The sequence below is a fragment of the Apium graveolens genome, chromosome 11 (genome assembly GCF_009905375.1).
Source record: "Apium graveolens cultivar Ventura chromosome 11, ASM990537v1, whole genome shotgun sequence".
NCBI lineage: Eukaryota > Viridiplantae > Streptophyta > Magnoliopsida > Apiales > Apiaceae > Apium > Apium graveolens.
Window position 1 is genome coordinate 38,834,262 of NC_133657.1, and position 15,767 is coordinate 38,850,028.

Sequence of the window (15,767 nt, forward strand, 5' to 3'; positions counted from 1 at the left end):
CATACAGACAAGCAAGCACGTATCTCACACATCACAACTTTTGTCTGATCATAAAAATTTCCCATTTTATCATTATTCCTCTTTTCGCGTACCGGGTCACGCGTCATTAGAACGCAATACTTTACTCAAACATTCATTTCACATAATAACACATATTTTTCATTTTAAATACTTTAATCCCTTTTTAGGACAGGTTCGGTTCTACCTGACGGCCCGACAACACAACTTAGCTCCAAAGCTAACTCTTTATATTGGAACGCGTCTATCTACGCTCCCAGATACTAATATACAATAAAGACAATTAATCAACACTGAATCATATAATTTATAATCACATCACATAAATCATACTTTATTCACTTAATCATGTCATAAAATTCTCACTCGTCACAATCTCTCTCTGTCTGAATAGTGTTCATCTTGACTAACTCTTCTTCAAGATAGCTATTTTTGTTTTTTTACTTTAGATTTTCAGAATTTAATCTTTCATTCTCTAAAGTCTGATCTCTGTTCTTTGGTCTTGGCACTAAGGTCCATACTTTATTTCTTTCAAATTCATTTAACTCTTCCTGCATTGCTTGCACCCAATCAGCATCTTGAAGAGCTTCTTCCACTTTCTTTGGTTCAGTCAGAGATAGAAAAGAATGATAGAGACATTCATTTGATGTTGTAGTTCTAGTTCTGACACCTGCTTCAAAATCTCCAATAATTAAGTCAGGTGTATGTGATTTGGTCCACTTCCTTGCAGATTAAAGTTGACTTCTAGAACTGGATACTCCGCCATGATCCATGTTATCTCCATCAGCATTTTCTGATGCTCCCCCTGTAGTTATGCTCTCTGAGACTTCAGAATTTGACTTGGATCCTTCAGGATTTGAAGTATCAGAGTTTCCAGAATTATCAGAATTTGGCTCTTCAGAACTAGATGAATCAGAACTTGAAGAGCTAGTGACAGGTTCTGATGCTTCTTGAGAGTCTTGAGATGTGGTAGGATTTCCAGCTTGCTCCCCCTGGACAGGTGCATTTTCCTTTGGAGTTGTTACCACAGATTCAATGACATCAGTACTTACAGGATTAGAGTTTAAGTCAACAGAATTTACAGAATCAGAATTTAAGTCTTCATTTTCAAATCTCAGCTGATCATGATCATTGAAATCTTCAAGTCCAATAATCTTCTTATCATCAAAAGATACATTGATAGATTCCATGACAACCCTTGTTCTTAAATTGTAGACTCTGAAGGCTTTTGTGGAAATTGGATATCCAATAAAAATTCCTTCATCAGCTTTTAGATCAAATTTTGACAGCTGTTCAGGATGAGTCTTAAGAACAAAACACTTACATCCAAATACATGAAAGTATTTCAGATTTGGCTTCTTTTTCTTCACCATCTCATATGGTGTTTTTCCATGCTTGTTTATGAGTGTTGCATTCTGTGTAAAACAAGCAGTCTGCACAGCTTTAGCCCAAAAGTAGGTTGGTAGCTTTACTTCATCAAGCATAGTTTGTGCAACTTCAATGAGAGTCCTGTTCTTTCTTTCTACAACTCCATTTTGCTGTGAAGCTCCAGGTGCAGAAAATTCCTGTTTGATTCCATGATCTTTGTAGAACTCTTCCATGATTGAATTCTTGAACTCAGTGCCATTATCATTTCTTATAATTTTAACAGAATCTTTGACCAACTTATCCAGCTGTCTGACATGATCAGTTAGAGTAGATGCAGTTTTATTCTTCTTGTGCAAGAAGTACACCCAAGTGTACCTTGTGAACTCATCCACTATAACCATAGCATATTTCTTCTTTGCAATGGACATGACATTGACTGGACCAAATAGATCAACATGTAGTAGGTGATAAGGCTCAAGAATTGTTGACTCAGTTTTGCTCTTGAAAGAAGATTTTCTCTGTTTTGCCTTTTGACATGAATCACAAAGGCCATTAGGAGCAAATACTGATTTTGGCAGTCCTCTCACAAGATCTTTCTTTACAAGCTCATTTATGTTGTTGAAGTTTAAAAAAAGAGTCTTTTATGCCAATTCCAGCTTTCTTCAATTGATGCTCTACTCAACAGACAGATTGCAGAACCATAAGAACTTATTGAAAGTCTGGCTTCATAAATGTTACCATGCCTGTAACCTTTCAGAACCACTTTGCCTGTAGAATTGCTTACAACTTCACAGTGTTCTTCAAAGAAATCCACATGATAACCTATGTGACAGATTTGACTCACACTCAGCAGATTGTGTTTAAGTCCTGAGACAAGAGCTACTGTTTCAATGATGACATTCCCAAAATTAAAATTACCATATCCCAGAGTTTTTCCCATTTTGCCATCTCCATAAGAAACTCCTAGGCCATCTTTCTCCACAAAGTCTGAGAGCGGGGCTTTATTTCCAGTCATATGTCCTGACCATCCACTATCCAGTACTAGGATGTTTTTTCTGTTGCCTTGCAATCACAAAGACCACTAATGGTTAGTTTTAAGGACCCAGACTTACTTGGATCCTTTGGCCTTTTTAAGTTTGTTAGCATTTGCAGCGGATTTAATATCAGAGTTTATGCTAACATGCTGTTTATCAGAACTTATATCAAACTTTGCATCAGAATTTACACATGAAGGAATTAAAGCAACTTTCTTCAAAGAAGGTTTTATTTGATAATAATTATAGTACAAACTATGATATTCCTTACAAGTATAAATGGAATGCCATAAACTACCATAATGAAAACAAGGATTTTGTGGCTTAAACCTAACAAACTGACTCTTAACTCATGACTTAGGAGATAAAGAGTTTATATTCTTATTCTTCCTGCAAAAAGAAGTAAGATGGTTAGAGGTTCCACAGTTATAACATTTCTTTCTAGGAGCGTTAGGAACAGGCATATAATTATTGCTTTTATTCACACCTTCCTTTCCATTCCTATTTTTCCTAGCTGCCTTTACCTTGTTTGACATGACATTATCAATGGCACTATGCAGAAAATGCCTTACCTTTGCATCCTTGACAATGGATGAGATATCTTCAGCTGTATACTCACTTTTCTCCTTTGGTATGGTCTTAGCTGGCTGATCTGCAACTACAAAGAGAGCTTAGTTGGCTTATGTGGTCCTTCATTAATTCTGTCAAGGTATTCTGGATCTATAGCTTCCAGAAACATAGCCATATTCACTTTCCATTTGGGATACTCAAAAGGTCTCAGTATGGGAACTCTAATAGTCTCATATCGACTGTGAATTTGAGTAATTTATTTTCTTCAGTTTTGGTGGCCATGGTTGGATTTTTTGCTTCTTCAGACATGATTGTTTTGGATCTTTACTATATGTGTGTTAACAGATAAGCTCTGATACTAATTGTTAGGTCACACAACACTGTAGAAGGGGGTTGAATATAGTGTTTAATACAATCAAATCGATTTCGAACACAAGTAACAGTAAACAGATATATTCAATATAATAAACTCTGTTACAATGGAACTGTTCTCTCTCAGTGATGAACAAATATCACGAGAGCTGCTAGGTTATAATGAATAATGTATCTCGATAATGATAACACATATAGTGTAAACCTATGTCTATGTTTATATAGTACACAGTTACAAGATAACTTCTAATTGATATGGAATATAATTCTGTCTCCTAAAATATATCAATCAGATATCTTATACAAGTCTTCTTATCCTCTAACTCTTTCCATGCATATCTTCTTTTGTTTTAGTCTCGATCTTCTATCCTATAAATCAGCTTCCTTCTTTACTGTAAGTCCTCCCGTACTTAAGTTCTGATATCTATCATCTGATATTTATCTTCTAATATCCTAAGTTCTGATATTCTTAAGTTACGACTTCTAGTAAGTATTGATTCCAGTAAGTACTAATATTTCCTATTTGTTAAGATCTGAAAACTAAACATGAAATATATTAGACATGACATCTCAAATATATCTAACAAATATCAAGAGTTCGATTTTGAATGAGCTTTAAGAATGAAGAACGGAAATAGGAAAGAAGGTTGAATCAAACGGATGATAAAGAAACTTTATAAAGTGCCATGATATAGGTGGGATATTGGTGCTATGAGGGACAGAGGTAAAGTGAAAAATTTAGGAAACATTTGTAAATTGAGATAGTGAATGCATCCCAGGAGTACGATTAAGTACCGACGGCTAAAAGAAGATATCAAGTGACCAGACATGAAGAGGAAATGGGAGGAAATATGTAAATAAATGTTATACCTATCCAAGAATTAAGGCGGGACATCAAAGGCTAGATGGATACATTTCGCCAGAAGACGTCGTAGTGAAGTCACCTGAGTACCAAAGGTGAGGAAAGCGTTAAATGCATCATTACTGATGGGTTATCCAAAACTAAACATTCTCTTTTACTAATAAATAGTTTGTCCAATAAGTGAGTTAGTTGCTGCTTGAAGAAATGGCGGTACGTCATCAGACCCAGAAATTGATTGTAAACGATCCATATTGTTTGATTTGAGATTTGACAGGAGTCTTCAAAATACGATGAATTATGTCGAACCAGAATAGTATATACCACTCCTAGATGAACGAACATTAGGTAAGACAGAACTAAAAGATAGGAATTTGGTTAAAAATCGATAACTCAAGGGATTCAAATATGATACAAGACATAGATGTCAAAGAAGACTTTTTGATAGTATGGCACAAAGAAAGAATAAATGTTACATGTGACTAGACGTAAAGGAAAGCATTGCAGTCAGTTCCGTATGAGAACTTCTTAGAAACAAAATAAATGATAATATGGGTTAGAATATGCTGGTGATGCCTCCAGGTTAGTGTATTTTCTTCTAAATAGTAAGAGATTTTCACTCAGTAAATATACTCAATTGTGATTCAAGGAAAATAAGGTATGTTGATAAGTTTGTGCGTCAATCATATTCAGTGAAGATTTTCTTGTTGATTCTTAATTCCAAACTAATTTCGAGAACGTTCAAAATCAAATACACCCTGGTTACTATAAATCATTTGCAGATGGATAAAAAGAATAAGGGGACGATTAAAGAGCCTCGAATGCGATTGGAAGCGATAATAAACTAGGTTAATTGAATAAAGAAATATGTGGGAATGAGGTTCAACAACCAGTAACTATTGCAAATGTTCATGAGCACGAATTACTAGAATTAGAAAGAAATGAGAAATAATACGCATTATGCTGGTCCTTTTGCAACAGTAAAATAGACAAGATAAGTATAAGTGAGTTGGCTTCACCGCCACACGTATAGCAGGTTCATAGGTGTTTATATGTGTATACTCATAAAGACTAATTTAGCTCCATTATATATAAAATGAAGGCTTTAGTTGAGTTATATGAGCAATTAATAGAATATGATGTCAGGAAGAGGCTGTTAAGTAATGAGTGATGCTACGAGTAAAAGTTTATGGAAAGTTGTAAGGTTGAGGGATCAACCTGAGAAAATGGAAGTGAGATACTTGAATGTATCATTATCTGATCCTTAATCTGATTCTGAGGACAGAATCCTTTTAAGGGGGGAAGGATGTAATATCCGGGATATCGCGTGTGTAATTATTTTTATCAATTAATAAATATTATATGATTATTATGTGAATTTGGTGAATTATTTGATGATTGATATTTATATTTACATATTTATATGTGATAAGATATGGGTATGTTAATTTTAATATGTCCAGAATAAAATATAGATAATTGTGATATTTTTCTGGTAATTTTTGGATCGTTATATGATTTTATAATGATTTACAGATTTAATAATTATTTTCTGAATAATTACAAAACTATTTTTATAAAGTCGGGAATCGTCCAACTTCAACCTTTTTGCATTTTTACAACCCAAAACTCTTCCGAAAACTCCTTCCTAACCTAATCTGGATATTCTGAACATTTTCCGTGTTTTAACTTTTTCAATCCGGATTACGGTTTGACCCGTACGTGTCCCAGCGTATAATTTTTGACACGATAATCATTTCGATAAAGCAACAAAACCCGTATTCTAAAAAGACTGGTTAATATTACATTATGTTCTTATAAAGTTTTTATAAGAAGTCCGGTTTGGATAATTATCCAATACGGGTATCAAAATGGATCGTCTTTGCAGTTACTTAGCGGCTAAGTAACTAATTTATCGATCCAATACGATCCAACATGAACCAATATTCCATAAATATATATAGCCCTTTTATTATTTCATTGTATTCGTACAATCATAATCAGTCAGTAAAATCCAGTGAAATACAGAGAAAACCCTAATTAAACGTTATGTTCTTAAAAATCAAACACAGGAACGAAGGCGGTATCAAACTCCAATTCAAGCGTGCCATATATCAAATCGTAGCTCTCGAAAAGCTCTTTCTGAATCAATCAACTTTTTTTGTGCAGAAATCAAGGTATTTTTCTTATTTTATTATTTTATTTTGAATTATTTAAAGATTAAATTATGAAAATTTATTCTTGATGTTGTTGATATGATTTGATGCTAGAATCATGTAGATATTTTCTTCCTGGTCATTTTGGTATATTATATGTCAAATTTGGAGTTCAATAACATGTTCAAATTGCTGTTTGATTCTTGAATTGAAGAACTAGGGTTTATAGCTATGAATATTTAAAATTAAAATTTGGGTATTTCTTTGTTTGGGGTTATCCTATAAAATTGTTTGCACCAAGTTGTAGATCGAGAAATAAGGAATCTATTGGTACCAATTTGGTGGCCAAATGATTCCGGAATAGGGGTCACCGGATCGGCGAAGTTCGCCGGAAATGTTAAGTTTCCAGCTGATTTTCGGCCAATTGACGCATCGATTATAAATTTGGAAACCATGAAAAGGTCCCTAGCATCGAGTACTTCAAATCTGCAATTTTTGATGAAATTCTGAGCATATTTTTGGCCGCTGGAAAAGCTCCATGGCGGCGGCCATTGAGTCCGGCCGGCGAGTCGCCGGAGAAGATGGCAAAAGTGCCATTTGATCCCTGTCGTTTTACAAAACTTACAATCCAGTCATTATTATTTTAAAAACTTATAAAAAGTGGATTTCTATTTATAAAAATTGTAAAAATGGTATTCTATTTATATTTATTTTTAGAAAATTATTTTTAATAATTTAAAATTCCAAAAATCAATAATTTTAATTCTAAAAATTATTTTTAATTCAAAATTAAATCAAAATTATTTAAATAAATAATCAAATTTATAATTAATTGATTTAATTATCAAAATTATTTAAATAAATAATCAAATTTATAATTAATTGATTTAATTAGTAATTAGTTAATTTTAATTGATTTAATAATTAGATTTAATTATTTATTTGGATTTAAAAATTTCTAAAAATAATTTTGAGCTTTCAACTATTATTTAAAATTATTTTCAAAACTCGATAATTATTATTAAATCATTATAAAGCCAGATTCGGGTATTTGAACCCTGTTACTTAATTATAAACTGATTCGGAGACCCGTTTTAATTCCAAAAAATGTTCAAAAATTCGTATAAAATACCTGGAAAATCATTTTAACCTCAAATCTTCTTTGAATAATTATTTTAATTGAATATCTTACGTGCTACGTGTTATATGTGATCTGATTGATGCATAATATGACTATACGTGCATTGTTTGACTGTTTTGCTATAACTTTCAATTTGTACGTCGAATTTGGGTGAAATGAAGGGTAGATGAAATTTTATGACGTCTGTATGACAATTAGAATGATATGAGATTGAGTATTGATAGATACTTGTGATGCCTAACAGAGTAAGCGAGAAGTAGAAAAAGAAAGTCAGCGATCCGTAAATAGAACTAAAGCGTAGAAAAAGAAGGCAAGTGATTGATGAATAGAAGCAAGGTATAGAAAAAGAAGGAAAGTGATTGATGAGTAAAACTGTTAGATGAGTACAAGTAAAGTTGGAAATAATCTGTGATAAGGCAAGTACTTCTAAACTTTCTTCAAGATATATTGCAAATATTTCTGAACTCTCTGATAACATATTTCTAGTATTCAAAATAAATCATGTTTTATATTGCAAGCGCTTTAAACTATCCAACCTTAAACCCTGATCATATCTTTGAACTTGAGCTATAAGCCTTATTTCTTGTAAATCCCCAACGATTGATTTCCCAGATATTAAACCATGCAAATACAATATTATTCCACAAATACCTACACACCATAAACCAAGTATTGCAACGGAATTTCTTGAGCATATAGAAACTTACACACCCTGAAATACCCTATGACATCAAAACTCTATACCATGTATTATCATTGAACCATTGTTCATCAGATACTTGATTCCTCATCAAGCTTGAAGTCATTCTTCATATTTACACGTTGATATACCCTGGTGATACCTGTGAAATGTTTAATGCTCTGAGATAAATGCTTTATCAATGTTAATCTTAATTTTGTTTTTATTGAATTACAAAGGTTATCATATTGAATTATTTTAGAATTGGATGGTTTTATAAATATGGACCAGATTCGTGGTCATATAAGGTCAATGCGTGCCTTGGATCCAGTATAGAGAATAGAGTTGTGTGCTTTGTTTGGGGTTAGTGCGTGACTGATCAGCAGCCTAACCTTAATTGTTAAAAATGAAAGTGAATGTCCAATTCTAATAATTGCTTATTCAGAAACTTGATTCTTCTGAATCATTTCAATTGGTCATTGTTTAAACCTCAGTTATTGCTAATATGACTTGCTGAGCTAGTTAGGTCATTCTTGCAAACCTTTTTATTTTTTCAGCAGTTGAAAAGGAAGTAGTTGGTAACGAGAACTCCCAGTCCAGTGTGTGAGCTAGGATTTCCAGGTTAAGTTGGATCGAGCTAGCAGGAGTTTTATATTGTAGATGAGTTATGCAAGATTGTAAAAATGATATCATTATCAGATGTAAGTTGAACTAGTTGGGATTTGGTACGATGTAATAAAAGTTAAGGTTGTGGCTTATTTTCATACTTTAACCTATTGTGATCAGTGGTTGTGTAAAGAAGGGTCAATGCATATAATATTTTATATACAGGTTTATATATTGTGTGTGTGTGTGTTATGAACCCCAAACTTCTGACCCGGGTTTGGAGGGCGTCACATACACACCCCACCAGTATCACCTCAGTGCATCAGGTTTTGTTGATGAATATATCATGCTCAAGTTGTTTCTGCAAAATACCATTTGGATTGCGATATCCTTTAGCTACACCAAGAAGACACTTAGATATACCCTTTCCGGGAGAAAATATTCTACCATCATATATTGTAAAAGTAAAAACTATATTATAAATTATTCATAATCAGAGATTGAATCGGCCATGCTGTTGTATCACATGATTACTGGATAACTTGCATTGAATTTTAGTCCAATTCACTATAACATCACTGATTTATCTTCGTGCATATGATTCAATTGGTCCATTTTCCATTGTTTCATTATTTTATTATCTTTATGTTTGTTATGGAACTATGTTTGTGTTATGTCCAGGATATAATGAAATGCAACTGGTTCTGAATGTTGGGGGGCCAGACAGACTATCACGGCTTCAAATGGCAGAGACAGTGGCAGCTGTTAGAGGTTATAAAAGCTCATTACTCAAACCAATATCGGCTTCATTAGTAAGTCTACCATAAACATTAAACCATGAATCAAAATCTACCTTCTCAGTCATCGTATCATTGTTTACAATTCTGTAAAATCATTTGTGCGAGTTATGCCCTTTCCAGAAAGCACGCAACATTCAACCAATCACACTCACCTAATTGGATATCGATTTCCTCTACTCCCTAAACATCTAATATTTAAGTCTTTACTTCTCAGATTGATCACGGTGTCAAGCCCCTGCTGACATATCAATGGACATCAGCAAACTAATTCAAATGCTAGGCTTTTCTCCTATGAAATTTGAAGAAAACGTCGGATTAACGTTTAGAAATGAAACTAATATCAGTTCTTAAATTTTAAATCTCTAGATTTTGTAGGAGAATGTGAAGAGGTTTTAGTGTTACTATTTTATTAAGTTTATCTTTTTTCTTTCTAATGTTTAGTAAAGAATCTGAACTATTTTGTTTAGTTAAAATAATTGTTGTTGGCGTAGTTTTAGACATGTGATGGTTTCACTGTTTGAGTTGGTTTGGATGTAATACATCTTGTGGTATGTAATGATATTTTGGGATTATCAATTTCGAATAGCAGATTTCATGTAGCATTGCTTTTTACGTATGAAAAACATGTTAATGGTTTTTTTTTCAAATTCAAAGTGCAAAGGTAAAATACATAGTGTGATACTATAGACATACATTGATGTTACCTTTGGTGTCTATTGTAACACAAAAGTCTGTGTTGCACCAGGATAAAGGAAATGTTACCTTAGGAGCCAAAGGTAACTCAAAAAAAAGCAACTTAAATTTTATGTTACCTTAGATCTTTTTGGTGGCTATGGTAACATTTTTTTGGCCTATTGTAACATTTTTTGGGTGTTGCTGTAGGTCATCTATGGCATAATGGATCCAGGCGTGGCGTCAAAGGAGCAACCCCGCACCCAGGAGTTATCATTTGGCGCTAGAAGGAGGGGGTTTCCATCCTTGGGTCTCAGTGCCCCCGGATTCACCTTCAACAGCAAGCTCTTGAAAGAGTCCATTTTTTAACTTGTAAGAACCCAAGCAACCAAACTCTCTCATAAATATGAATGTTGTTTATTTAAGCCACGTTTGTGTGAACTCGTTATTTTAGGCCATGTTTGTGTGAGCCCTATTTTGTTGATTTAAACCACGTTTGTATGTGCTATAGATAGTTTCTATTGTTTTAGAACCTCAAATTTGATTAAGTTCATATTGCCTTTATGTTCTAAGGACCAGCTATGCTTATTCCACCATATTGTTAACTAATCCCGGAAAGTTGTTCAACTAGTCTCAGAAAGTTATTTGTTTTTATTCTGAATAATTTTTTATATCTTCAAAAGGCAATCTTACCCTACGCCATAGATTGCTTCTTCTAACATCAAAATTATGTATTTATAGATCCTATTTGATGTTGCTATAGGTCAAAAAAGGCTATAGCAACACATTTGCCATGTTAAGTTCTGAACAGTAACTATAGGTAATTATAGCAACATCAAAACATGTCTAAGATAACATAACTCCAGATATTATAATAGATCCATGTAGATGTTGTAATAGTATACTATAGCAACATATAAAATTAGGTTACAGTAGTTGTTCTGATTTTTTTAAAAAGTAGGCCCCATTATTATGGATAAAAAACTAGAGTATACTAATTTCTGTATTTATTGCTAGGGTTCGAGAGCTCAAGGCCTTTAATGGCTGCTCTCGTGTTTCGTTACTTAACTCTTCCTTTACGAGATGCCTATGTATCTCTGTGAATTAGATAATCAAGCTAAAAATGTAGTTCTGATTGATGGGCTGAGTCCCTTTATATATATGTTGAGAGTCCTTAAATTGGACTTGATTTAGGAGACTTGGTAGGCAAGTCTTAGAGTTAGAATGGACTTTGGAGTCCTAGGAAGTAGGAAGTTGATTCCTTGTTCAATTAGACCCTTTGAAAGCTGATCTACAAGGATTCATGTCCCTATTACGACTCATATTGACAACTATTTTCTCCCATATTTAATTAATTACGAAATTAATTAATATTCAGGGTTTTGGGCCTTCTTTGTTCCGTCAGGCCTGATCTGGTCCATCAAGCCTGATCAGTGTGTTGATCTTTTTTAGTCTGAATGTCATACATCTTCTCAATGGGCCTTGTATCCCAAACCATGTACAATTAATGCGATATTAATTATAATCAGGATTCATTTCATTCCCTATCATTTGCCCCACAACTTCTGGGAAATCGTAAAAAGATTTCGCAGGAGTTAAGTTCATTCGTTCCCTTTCAGGGTATCGTTTTTGTGTAAAGTGTGAAGAAACCTACACATTTACAACTATTTTCCCTTTGGGATCTATCCTTATGGGCTTCCTTGATTTCCTGGGATTTTTTGCATACCTTCGGGTATTTTTCCTTAATTTTCTAGGAATATCCTGATGCTCACAAGTATTTTTTCCTTAATCATTCAAGAATATTTAACAAAAATAATTTTTTAAAAATTATTTCTTAATTTTCCTGATTTTTTGGGATTTTTTGTTTTATTTTTTCCTATTTTTTGCGAATTTTTCAGCAATTTTCTTAATTTTAGCCCATTTTCTAATTAATTAAATAATCAGAAAATGGACTCTTATTGCATAATGCATCCTAGGCATGGGTGACCCCCGCCTAGGAGACATTCTCCCAACAGCGCCTAGGAATGTTATCTCCTGGGCGGTGTTGGAGGGTCCATACATCCTAGGCGTGGGTGACCCCGCCTAGGAGACATTCTCCCAACAGTGCCTAGAAATGTCGTCTCCTGGGCGTTGCTGGAGGGTCCATACATCCTAGGCGTGGATGACCCTCGCCTAGGAGACATTCTCCCAACAGCGCCTAGGAATATCGTCTCCTGGGCGTTATTGGAGGGTCCATACATCCTAGGCGTGGGTGACCCCCGCCTAGGAGACATGTTTGGTACCACACCTAGGAATTATGTTCTCTAGGCATGGTTTAGGCTTTCAAGCCTTAATATATCCTAGGTGTGGGTAACCCCCGCCTAGAAGACATGTTTGATACCACGCCTAGGAATCATGTCCTCTAGGCGTGGTTAGGCCTTCAAGCCCTAATACATCCTAGGCGTGGGTAACCCCCGCCTAGGAGACATGTTTGGTACCATGCTTAGGAATTATGTCCTGTAGGCGTGGTTAGGCCTTCAAGCCCTAATACATCCTAGGCGTGGGTAACCCCCGCCTAGGAGACATGTTTTGTACCACGCCTAGGAATTATGTCCTCTAGGCGAGGTTAGGCCTTCAAGCCCTAATACATCCTAGACGTGGGTAACCCCCGCCTAGGAGACATTCTTGGTACCACACCTAGGAATTATGTCCTCTAGGCGTGCTTTATCCCTCAATATGTTTAGTGAATTTTGGTTTTTTGGCGAAGAATGTTCTAGATCTTTCATGATTTCTTTCAAAATTCAAACTTTATGGGCTTCCCACCCTTACTAGGCCCATTTCCTTTGGCCCAAATACGTTTGAGCTTCCCTACGGAAGTCTATATAAGGAGTGGAGTGTGAGTTCATTTCTCACACTTCACTTCCATAAAATTTCCTGACCTCTTCCTTTTTCTATTCTGCAACTATTCTCTCAAGTATCGCCACCATATAACGCTTTCTAGCTTTCTACACCACCACTTTCTGGGCTTATTTTGAATATTCCGTTTGAGTCTTCGTCTTTTTCATTCATTTTCACGGTTTTTTCTGGGTTTCTCGAGCTTTTTCAAGAATTTCCATGGCGGACTCCAACTCATCCCACTCCTAAGTTCCCCAAGCTGCTCCCCGTCCTTCTAGGGCCAGCCGAGGTAAAAAATCTTTAGTCCATTCTTCTCTTAGGGATCTTTTAACCGAGTTTGGGGAGGCTTTTCCTAATATGTTACACTTAAATGCATATAATTATCCCTCTAGGTTTGACTCTGATAAAGTAGGTACAATAGCCCGTGTGTTCGGTATTTTACACCCTTATAGGGCCGTGGCTCCAAGCCCAAATGATAGGGCCTGTTACCCAAAACTTGGGGCCATTAGGGTCTATAAGGAAACCTTTTATGCCGGTTTCTGTCTTCCTCCACACCCTTTTATTTTCCGCCTTTTAGCTGAAGCCCAAGTATGTCCAACCCAACTTACCCCTAACTCATGGCGTTTCATTCATTGTTACATGGCTCAATCACGTAAAAACGGTTTTAAGCCCAATTTTTATGTTAATCGCTATTTATTTAAATTTGTAAATGCTTTCGAGGACCAAGGATGGTTCAAAATAGTTCATAGATCCTTGGCCCGTTCTTGTTTTATTTATGGTACCAACCCCGACTGGTACCCAACTTGGAAGGGCGAGTGGTTTTACGTGTATCTAGATGCCGAGGAGAGTTAGGACCATTTTTTTCGGCCCAACTTCTCAAAAAGTATAGACGGCTCTATAAGAGACTTAAAATTTGGAGTAGATGAAGATGCGGCCATCAGGACCATTACTGCTGATAACTTGCATCACTGTGCTCTCATTGTATCAGAGGGCAACTTGCAAGATTTAGGTCTTAGCGACCTGGGTCTCGAGGGTACTTCTTTCCCCTTCATTCTTTACCATTTAACTCCTTCTTTTCTGTCATTATTTCTTATATATCTATGTTCTTTTTATAGCTAAGGCGGCTCTGGACGCGATCTTTAAGAAGAGGGAGGCCCGTGCTGCCAAGGACTCCTCTGTTGAGACTCACCGCGATAAGCGGGTGAGGATAGGAGATGGCCCTTCGGTCATGGTTAAGGAGTATGTTCCTACTTTCATATCTGAGAGGCCCCTTTGCCTCGATGAGGACACTTCTCCCTTTACCGTGACTTGGGGCCTTTAGAGGAGGGATACGGTGGTGGGGAGTTCTGAGGCTGCTGATGTCTGGTCTGAGAGCGTGGTTATGCCTCAAGATAGGGCTGAGATAGTAAAGTCTTCTGAAGACCTACAGATAGAGCGCCTGGGTGCTCAGGTCGTAGCTTCGATAAGCTTCTTCCTTAGCTTATTTTTTAACTATTTTTTCAACCCTTACACATTACTTATTGTGTTTGGATATATTTGTGTAGATGAATACCTATCTCCAGGCCACCCTTCACAACTTGAAGGATGTGAGGACTAGCCTGACCATTACTGAGAGGGATAAGGACAGGTACCTCAAGGCTTCAAAGGCTTCAATCACTTCCGTGAGGTGGAGAAAGAGCTGGCTGAAGAAAAGGAGAAGGTTCGCAAGCTGGAGTTAGACGCTCAGAGGGCTCGAGCTGAGGTGATAGCTGAGTACAAGGCATCTTCGAACTTTCAAGATGTCCTAAATGTCGAGTATGATGCTAACTTTCCTGAGACCTTTTCTAGCTGCTGGGAGCAGATAGTGGAGGAGATTGGGAAGAAGATCCCGGGGGTGACTCTTGCAGCCTACCCAGTCCCTGTTGTTCTTGAGCAAGGGCCTCTTCTTGAGGATATTTGATAAGTGGATTTTATATCCACTTGGAACGCTTTATTACAAGCTTAAATTGGTATTTTGGACTCAAGTTGTCGGTATTTTGATGTGTTTTTGTGTTATTACATTTCAGGTATCAGTTAAATGAAGAAAGGAGCTTTAAAAAGAAATATGATGAAAAGTGATCAGATTTGGAATCCAAGGCCATTCTCAAGTTGTAGAGAATCTTGTTAGCTTCGCGTGGGCAGTTGAATCGCCTAATTCTGACGAGTAGAACTCAAGTTATGGCCAAAAAATGATTCATCGGAATATTCCAGAAGCCGCCCACGGGGCCGCGTCAGATGTGCACACGACCGCATGCTAACACGTGGCCGCATCAGATCCGCGCGTGATCGCTTGCTGATGCGCGGTTGATTTTGCTGATTTAGCTGAAAAGGCCTTTTTTGAGTAGAATTTGATAATTTTAAGGGTACAGCTCCACTAGGGGCTTATATATACTTAAAAAAAGGGTTTTCATCATCCGGGAAGATTGGGAGATCAAGGAGAAGACCTAGAAACACAAAACAACTCCGAAAAAGAAGATCTTGTTTTCTACTTGTGATTCTTTGAAAATAGTTGTAACTTTGGATGCTCGTTTTCATTCTTGTTGAACCTAGACCTTTTTCTTCGTACTTTGATTATTATGCAGTTTACTAAGACCTTGTTT